This window comes from Chinchilla lanigera, unplaced genomic scaffold, assembly GCF_000276665.1.
Source record: "Chinchilla lanigera isolate Chin_1 unplaced genomic scaffold, ChiLan1.0 scaffold00056, whole genome shotgun sequence".
Taxonomy (NCBI): Eukaryota; Metazoa; Chordata; class Mammalia; order Rodentia; family Chinchillidae; genus Chinchilla; species Chinchilla lanigera.
In genome coordinates this window covers 791663-801340 of record NW_004955457.1, presented here as the reverse complement: position 1 = coordinate 801340, position 9678 = coordinate 791663, and the positions used below count along the sequence as shown (strand labels likewise).

Sequence of the window (9678 nt, the reverse complement as noted above, 5' to 3'; positions counted from 1 at the left end):
GAGAGTCTGAACCTAATAGCCGCTTAATTGATTCCTGCTTGCAGCTGCCTGCTGCCTGGGCTGCGGGAGCATTCAGAGGCTGCCTCTCCGCACAGCCGTGACAGTGCAAAGCAGCAGGCCGGACTTCCCCTGATTACACGGAACGCTGTGGAATGAGGCGGTGCCAGCCACCCGGAAGGCCGGTAGGGACAGGAACAGGAGCGTTTCGGAGGTCACCTCTGCACTGATAACCCGGAGGTGGGACAGTACGCATTGTTGGCCTCTGGAGTCAGAGTGAAGCTCCAGCCTCTCCCTGCCCTCCTCCACCCTCGCCTCTTAAGGGAAAACAATGTTAATTTCTGAGGACTTTGCTGGGCCAGAGTGTTGAGGCTGACGGCAGAACTTCTGGTGGGAAGTCGCAAAAGGTGGAAACCTTTTGCTTCTCTGTGTTCTCGGATTGGATTCAGTTTCTCAGAGGCCCTGTCCTTGTTGACTTCTCTCATGAACGTGACTTCACCATCGGCTGCTGTACCCTCCCTCTGGCTTCTCCTGAGCTCTCACCACGAGCCCGCCCCCTACTTCCAGCCTTGCAAACGCAGACCTGGTCTGGGACATAGCGTTAGACCGCCTCACTCTTAATCTTAGGGGAGATTCTCTATCCCAACACCTTCTCCCTTCTTTTGCCACTAGAGGGAGAAGAACTGGGGGAAATTCTGGGAAGCTTCGGACAAAAATACATAGGAACGTATTCAGTCCTATTTACTCCAAAAAAGGTTGTGAGGTCTAGGGACTCCAAATAGGATTTTGGTGCCAAACACAAATACTAAGAAACAATATGCCTGGGTCCTCATAATTCTGTGTGTCTCCAGAGGGAAATCTTGTAGACCTGGCTGTTTAAGGATTTGGTTGTCTTGAATCCAGGCCTAATAACAACTCAGAAATAACTGATTTATCCTATTGACACAGTGTAGGATAAGATGAAGATTAAGGATCAAAATAAATGAAAGTGGCAACATCCCAAAATCCAACAAGTGCAGAACTATCAATGAGTATTCTTTTTTTTTTTATTTTCATCTTTTTGAGACAGGGTCTCGCTATGCAGTTCAGGCTGGCCTTGAGCTCACTTTGCAGCCCAGGCTGGTCTCAAGCTCATAGCGATCCTTCTGCCTCAGTCTCCTGAGTGCTGGGATTACAAGCGTGCACCACCACGCCCAGTTCAATGAGTATTAAATACTTCCTAAACACATAAATTACATCTCTGAAGACAACGATATTTTAAGTTGCTTTATGCTTCAGTTTATCTAGTAATAAAGTAGGCAAATACTTAGATTACAGGGCCAACATAGTTTACCATCCAATATTTTTTAAGGCAAATAACCTTATCTTCCCAACATGGGAGCTCAAACTGTGGCAAGTGTTCTACCACTAAGCTATATCCCCGCCCCATCTTACCCACACTGAGTGAGAATTCACTTAGAATATCCTTCTCAGGAGGCAGAGGTTGACATTTAACAATTCATTTTCAGAAGCAAAGGAGTATGCTGTAGTTAATTCAAGAGTTGATTCCTAGAGAGGCATAAATGGAGTAACGTACAGGAAAACATCCCCTTTCCTTAGCTAGCTGGAATACACTGAGTGGCTATAAAGTCACCCATGGGTTTATGCATGTCAAGCAATAGATTATTAGCAGCCAACATGTAGCCAGCATCTCAAAAGCAGAGCTTGAAAAGCTAGATTGTTTTCTTTTAGTGATAAGCAACTTCTTCAAGCGTCCTCCTGATGAGCATATAAACAGCACCCTTCTTCTCCTCAGCCCAGGTGACCTGACAGAATAGCCAGAGGCTGGTCCCAGGAAGATGAAGCCCAGTTTGAGCTAAAGATGGCTGGAAGTAACAAAGTAAGTAGTACATTATCGCTCTGTATTCATGCTTCCCTCTGATCTTTACTATAAAAGAACATTTGTACATAGTGAGAAGGTAATTTGAGGCAGCTGCACCCCTCTGTCTCCTCAGAGCTGGTTTGAATAATCATTTTTCCTTTTTTTTTTACCAAAATATGTGGTCTCCTTTGACTTGGTCAGCGGTAAGCCAATGAACCTGCTTGGCTGATAAGTTTTGGCGTAGCCAGCCGGGAGACAAGTCCTGGCTCCTAAGAGCCATGAATCCAGGCAGGCGCTTAGAAAGAAGGGACTTTATGTTAGCTATCCAGGGCTTCAAGCCAGTGTGGAATTCAAGCTTTTGAACTGTTTTCCTGAAAGCAAAGTTTGGATTAAAAGACTAAGAGGCTAGAGACACAGGGATGGGCCTAGAGATCAGCTGGAGAATTCTAGATACTTATGAATTTTTTAAAAAAGGTAATTTTATAATTGGAAGTGCACTCTGATTTCACGCAACTGTACTTAAGAAGAGTCTTTGGAGTAACCTTGGCCAGGACAATGTCCATAGCTCTTCGCTTGCCCTCTCCTGGATTAGCGGCAAGTACGAGCAAGCGCCTTCTGTACCACTGACCATGTTTGTTCGTTAATGTTGGTAAGTTTCTCACTGGGATTTAAGTTCCTCCTTGCTTTTCTGCTAATTATCCTTGGTTCATTCTAAACTACTTGTGCTTCAAAATATTTGTAAAAACATCTGTTGGAAGTTAATTCCTTTCTTCTGGCTGCCTTCATTCCTACTTTAGAAAAATAGAGACATATAACCACATGTTTTTTGTGGCACGGAGTATTCTTTCTAAAATGGTTTCTTTTCTCCATAGCAGAGGCCTTATGCAGTAGAGACTGGATAAGGTGTGGAAACCTCTGACCGGCTATATCTAAATTTTAGTACAATGAAAAATGTCTTAAAACCTGGCCCAAGAGCTTTTAAATTGACTAAGACTTATAATAAGTTAAGACAAAACACAAATTCAAACTCAGATTAATTAACTGAGCAACCAATCTCTCTTGAGATATATATTCTCACCTGGCTACAACCAGGAGCCCTACTTTAACACAAATTAAATTTAGAATTTAATGCAAATTTCGGATTAAGTGTTGCATAGGGCAGCAATAAAAGAAATCATGCTAATAGTGTAACTTTTTAAAATCTGGTAAGCGGTAGATTAAGTCTTTGTTTCATGTGCACAGCTTCATCTTACATGTTAACTTGTGCCTGAGTAAATATTGTCCACCCATATTGTGCTTCTTCCTAATTTCCTCAAAGAGCTGGGCGCATGTTTACATGGGTAATAACTGCCTCAACTCTGGAATTGAGGGCATTTAGGGCTGGGGCAAAACCAATCAAACAACTGGCAGCAATCTGTTAAAACCATGAGACACAGGGCACATGCACAGAACTCAGGATCCGGGATGACTCTACAGGTCCTGAACATTGAACATGGAACCGATCAGAGAAGAGCTATTTTCAATTCTTCGCTCACATCTGGCATGAAACCAAGTGGGTCTTTGATACAACAGTTTAAATCGGGCACCAGGTCAAGTGAATCTTTGATAGGACAACTACCCCAGCGCCTTATGTACATGAGGGGGACACCAATACAGGACTTCCAGATACAACACACCCCCTTGTCTTATCCTGTTGGATGCTGTGAGCCTGTTCGCTGGCCCACTCTCATTCTGCAGAGCATAATTCTTTCGCAGCTTCCATAAATGTACATCCCTGCTACCTTTTCTGTGTGTCTTGTCCGTTCTTTATTCAAGACATCAAGAACCTAGAAAAAGTTTCCCCTGGACAGACCATCCAGTAACATTTTCTTGGCAAGCCAGCCAGAGGTAAGACTTGTTTGGAAAAAGTTATTTTCTTTATCTCTCTTCTCTTTCCTGTTTGCTCGCTTGCTTGCTTTTTGTCACTCATCATGGGGATGAGTCAATTAAAATCCAGTAAGGCATCTGGCATTAACCTGGTCCAGATTGCACAATTTTGGACTTTACCAGTTGCAAGAATACACATCTAAGCACCATGTAGATCCGTGTGTGTGAACTAAAGTTTCATAGGTCTCTTTTGCTCCCACACTTGTGTTACTCCTAATGTGTTATCCAGATTTCTCATCTGTGTGGAGGAGAATAGCTGTCAGAACTTGGTCTCCTGCTTGAGTAGCCACCTTCCAGCTTACTGCTGTTTGCACTCACCATGAGCAAAGTCTCATCTGGGTTTCGCCCCTGGCTTGGCCTTTTGTCTCTGTATTTCTTTAGTGAGTTACTGGCTTTGGGGCCCCATTTCCTAAAACCTCAGGGAGCCATCCCAATTCACCATTCCACCATGTTTCCCAACTGTCTTTGCGGACATCAGCTAACCTTACCTTTATATGTCAGAGCTGTGGCCTCTATTTTTAGAAAATAGATAGGCCTCTTCCACTCTTCCCTTCTAAATCTGGGAGGGTTTCTTCTAATAAAAGTTCAGGTAGTTTAAAAACATGGGCCTGAGGACCTGAGCAGAACAAAGAGAAAAGACAATGAAAGCCAAACCAACTGGTTGTGAGTATGCAGAAGTAAAGCTGGAGTATCTTAGTCAATAAATAATAATCCCAAACTTTGTCTTTGGAACTTTCAAAGGCATTTTTTTAAAATGCTGAAGGATAGGCTCCTATCTTTACTATCTTAAAAAATAATTACCGAAGTCTTTTATTATGGGATAAGTGAAAGAGATACTATCTCTCAAGTAGTTAGATGGAGCCAGGGGTGGGTTCTAAGGAATTCCTAAGGAGTCATAGTAGACTGCAGGCTATAGAGAGGTCAAAAGAATGAAAGGGGTCCCCAGTGCTGCTTGCTTTACTAGAGACATCTGGTAGTACAATTCAAGTTTCATGGTGGATGCCCCAGAACTCCGTAGGTCTCTTTCCTTCTGTAGAGCTATCTTCAGAAAGACCCTGGACCATGTTTCCTCTCTATCTCTCTCTCTCTGTCTCTCTGTCTCTTTGTCTGTCTGTCTGTATGTCTCTCTCTCTCTCTCTCTCTCTCTCTCTCTCTCACTCACTCACTCACTCACTCCTTTCCTCCCCATAGGCCACATAAAGCACCACAGGAAATAACCTACAGATCCATAGATCCCACTGATCTCACCATTAGGCTCTATCATTTAAAACGTGGAAAAATTTGACCCTGACAGTAAAAAAAAGAACTTATCTTCTATTTGCAATACTGTTTGGCTCCAGTGTGAACTAGGAAACAGTGAGAGATAGGTGTAAAATGGTGGTCTAAATCACAGCACCATTCTTCAGTGAGGTCATTACTGCAGATGACAAGGAAAGTAGTCTGGAATCCTTTGTGTTTGGGCATTTATGGCTTTTTATCAAAAACCATCCCTTTATAAAGACCCAAGAAATATGTTATTTATTTAAATATGGTATTTAAAGAAGCATCTTCAGAAGAAAAGAATATCATTGATGCTCCCCTCCTCAAATCCCCTCCCCCACCTGTCCTTCAGGGGATATGGGTTTCCTGTACTTGTTTGATGAAAAAAACCATATTGGGAGGCCTCCTCAACCTCCTCCTTATAATCCTCAGGCCAGTGAATCACTCCCACCCTCTCCAAAGGACTCAGAAACTCCATCAGGGGCTAACTGCCCAGAAAACCCCAGTACTCTAGCCCCCTCCTATCCTTAGATAGATGTAAGCCCAGCAAGACATATTCAGAGTGGTATTTCTTATTCTTCTAACTCATTGTTCATCCTGAGCCTAAGAGAATCCTCAGAAATACAGGGACTACTTAAGTCCAGGTTCTTTTTTCAGTAGCAGATACCCAACAATGCAAAGAATATTTAGGCTAATTTTCAGAAAATCCTAGTAAGTTTGCAGATGGGTTTCAAACTTTGACCCTTGTTGTTGAACTCTAGGAGCAAATGTCATTTGTCTTCACCACTTGCTGTATTCCAGATGAAAGACAAAAAATCCTAGGAGATGCTGGGTGTGGTAGTGCAGTCCTGTAATCCCAGCCCTTGGGAGGCTGAAGCAGGAGGATCATTGCAAATTCAAGGCCAGCCTGGGCTACAAAGTGAGCTCAAGGCCAACCTGAACTGCATAGCAAGACTCTGTCTCAAAAAGACAAAGAAAAATAAAATCCTGGGAGATATGCAGATGAACAATATGCTGCAAAAAGATGGAAAACATGCCAAAGAGGTTACTGTCCTTCTGACAAAACCAAATTGGGACCGTGATACTAGAGATGAACTAAATATGAGGCCTACAATGATGACTGCTCTTATAATGGGAATAAAAAGATGCATTAAGAAACCTGTCAATTACAAAAATGTAAGACAGGTTATATAATGGACACGTGAGTTACGACCAGCCCACATAGGAACAACTTGGGCTGTAACCCAAATTTTAGGTTTAACCTACAACCAAAGTCTTGAGTTATAACCCAAGTGCTGGCAGCCTGTATGGTTGTAAACAAAGATGCAATGCCAGAACAGCCTATGCTGCACCTGTTAGCATACACAATCGCACATAAGTGGACACGCGTCAGTCTGAGCCCAGATGAGCATGTTTGTGGACATGTTTTTGGTCAGTGCTTTGCATAGTTGTTACCATCAAAACGGCCCCCAAAATGCTAGAAAAGAAGCTAAGGAAGGAAGGAAAGGGAAAGAAAACAATCACAAGAAGGAAAGGGAAAGAAAACAATCACAAGAAGAACAGTGTTAAAGCAAGAACAGACAACTTTAGGTCAGTTTTTAGTTCTGAAAAAGCTGAGCTCTAGTGAGCCACAGCAAGTCTAGTGGGCCACAGACTCTTCCAAGGGGAAAAAGGACACCAGAGACCAGGTTCCTGCTGTTCTTAGGGAAGGGGACGCTCCTTCCAAACAATAACCACTTCCATTCCATCCTCCCCTCCTGCAAGCCAAAGACGCCAACTCGCATGGTGAGTACAGTATGGAATTGTTGTTTCTGGTAAACCAGGCACATTTTATAACTTTTTGGTGAATATACTAAGAAAATTTTTGATGGTTCTGGTAAATTATACACATTGTGCAACTCTTTTTATTATGAAACTGTTACTTAAAGGATGCTTTGGGAGGTTTCAAATGCGTTATGGGCATTTCCATTATTTCTTATGGAAAAAAATACTCTTGACTTACAACTAACTTGAGCTGAAACCAGCCCTTGTGAATGAATTGTGTTCATAAGTCAAGGCTCCACTGTACAATGCAAAGAGGAAAACCCAGCTGCCTTTCACTGCCAATTAGCTTTCCACAAATATGAAAATCTAAATCCAACTTCCAAGGAAGGACATGCCCTAATGGAACATTTCATTAGTCAGTCAGCCCCAGATACTTGGCAAAAATTGCAAAAACTTCTGATAGGTTCCAAGATCCCTTAGAACCAGTTGTTGAACATAGCTTTCTCTGTGTTCAACAATTTGGATCTGGAAAAAGATACAAAGGAGAGGACCTGAGACAAGAGACAGGCCAAAAGTACGGCTGTTGTAATTGTCAGTGCTTTAAGTACACTGAAATTATTCAAGACAGAACCCAGGGCCAATCAAGAAAATGGTTCCTATTTAAATGCAAGGAAAATGGACACTGGGCCTGCATCTATACAGGCCACCACCCATGTCCTGCTCCATGTGTCAAGAGGTTGACAGGACTGACTCATGGTACTGGAAGATTGATTGACTGCTGCTTTTAATTAGATCCATGGTGTAGATGATTTTGCTAGGGATATGGCTGTCGGACTCCTGGTAGTTTCTTTAATATCCCATGTCTTTAATGCATTATATTTTCTTAACAGGAGGCATAGAACTAAAACTCCTTAGAGAACATCTAAATATTAGCACAGAAAAATAATGTCTCCTGTTGCTGGATCTGTCACAGCCCATCAGAAAATTCTAACCTGCTCCTTATATTTGGCCTCCACTTCCTCAACCTAATAGTAAAGTTTGTCCATCCAAGATCTCAAAAGAGCCAGGCATGGTGGTGCACGCCTGTAATCCCAGAACTTGGGAGGCTGAGGTAGGAGGATCATTGCAAGTTTGAGGCCAGCCTGGGCTACAAAGTGGGTTCAAGGTCAGCCTGAACTGCATAGTGAGACCCTGTTTCAAAAAGACAAAAAAAAAAAATTAGATTTTTGATCCATTTTGACTTTAGTTTAATGCATGGTGATAGGCATGGGTCTAGTTTTAGTCTTCAGCATGTGGCAGCTAATTTTACCAGCACCATTTATTAAAGAGGCTAGCTTTCTTTCAGTGAACATGTTTTGCTCCTTTGTCAAAGATAAAGTGTCTGTGTAGTTGTGTCTGCATCTTCTCATCTGTTCCACTGACGTCTGTTTTTTTGCCAGTACTATGCTGATTTTATCACTGTAGCTTTGTAATATAATTTCAAGTCAGTGATTGTGATGCCTTCTGCTTTGCCTTTGTTGCCCAGAATTGCCTTTGCTGTTCTAGTTCTCTTCTGGTTCTGGGTGAATTTTAGGAATGTTTTCTCTAGTTCTGTGAGGTACACTAATGGCATTTTGACTGGGATTGAATTAAATCTGTGTAACAATTTTGGGAGTATGGCCATTTTCATTACGTTGGCTCTTCCAATCCATAAGCAAGGGATATCTTTCCATTCTCTGATATCTTTTTTGATCTCCTTCTCCAGAGTTCTATAATTTTCAATATATAGATTTTTTACTTCCTTTGTTAGATTGATTCCTGAGTATTTCATTTTTTTGGATGCTATTGTGAAGGGTATGGTTTCCCTAATTTCTCCCTCAGTGTGTTTGTAGTTTATGTACAAGAATGCTGTTGATTTTTGAGTGTTGACATTGTATCTAGCTACACTACTGAATTTGCTTATGAAATCTACAAGTCTTTTGCTGGAGTTTTTGGGGTCTTCTATGTAGAGTATCATGTCATCTGTGAATAATGATAATTTAATTTCTTCCTTCCCTATTCTTATTCCTTTTAATTCTTTCTCATGTCTAATTGTTCTGGCTAGTGTTTCTAGAACTATATTGAATAGAAGTGGTAAAAGTGGACACCCTTGTCTTGTTCCTGATTTCTGAGTGAAATCTTTTGTTTTCTTTTCCATTTAGTGTGATGTTGGCTGTTGGTTTGTCAAGACAGCTTTTATCGGATTGAGATAAAGACGATCTGTTCTGATTTTCTGTAGGGTTTTATCATGAATGAGTGTTGGACTTCATCAAAAGCTTTTTCTATACCTATTGAGATGAACATGTGATTTTTTTCTGTGGCTTTATTGATATGGTATATTACATTTATTGATTTCTGTATGTTGAACCATCCCTACATTCCTGGGATGAATCCCACTTGGTCATTGGGTATAATCTTCTCTATGATTTGCTGCATTTTGTTTGCCAGTATCTTATTGAGGACTTTTGCATCTATGTTCATTAGGGAGATTGGACTGTAGTTCTCTTTTTTGGTTGGGTCTTTCTCTGGTTTTGATATCATGGTAATATTTGCCTCCAAGAATGAGTTAGGGAATATTGCTTCCCTTTCAATTTCATTAAAGTGTTTGAGGAATATTGGCATTAAATCTTGTTTAAAGATCTTGTAGAAGTTGGCTGTGAATGCATCAGGACCTGTGCTGTTCTTGGTTGGTAAGTTTTTAATTACATTCTCAATCTCATTAACTGATATTGCATTATTCAGAATTTTTATATTTTCTTGGGGCTGGGGATTTAGCTCAGCAGCAAAGCGCCTGCCTGGCAAGCGCAAGGTCGTGAGTTCGGTTCCCAGTACCAGAGAAAAACCAAAAAAAA

At 41.5% G+C, this 9678-nt stretch overlaps 1 long non-coding RNA gene across 1 annotated transcript in view; it reads left to right on the top strand.

Moving 5' to 3' along the window:
• The first annotated feature begins 236 nt into the window (after window positions 1-236).
• Window positions 237-9678, top strand: part of LOC106149917 — a 20480-nt gene continuing 11038 nt past the window's right edge. Inside the window, exons 1-2 of the long non-coding RNA XR_001236382.1 lie at window positions 237-404; window positions 1793-1876. This is a non-coding gene — a long non-coding RNA (uncharacterized LOC106149917). The remainder of the gene's footprint in view (window positions 405-1792; window positions 1877-9678) is intronic.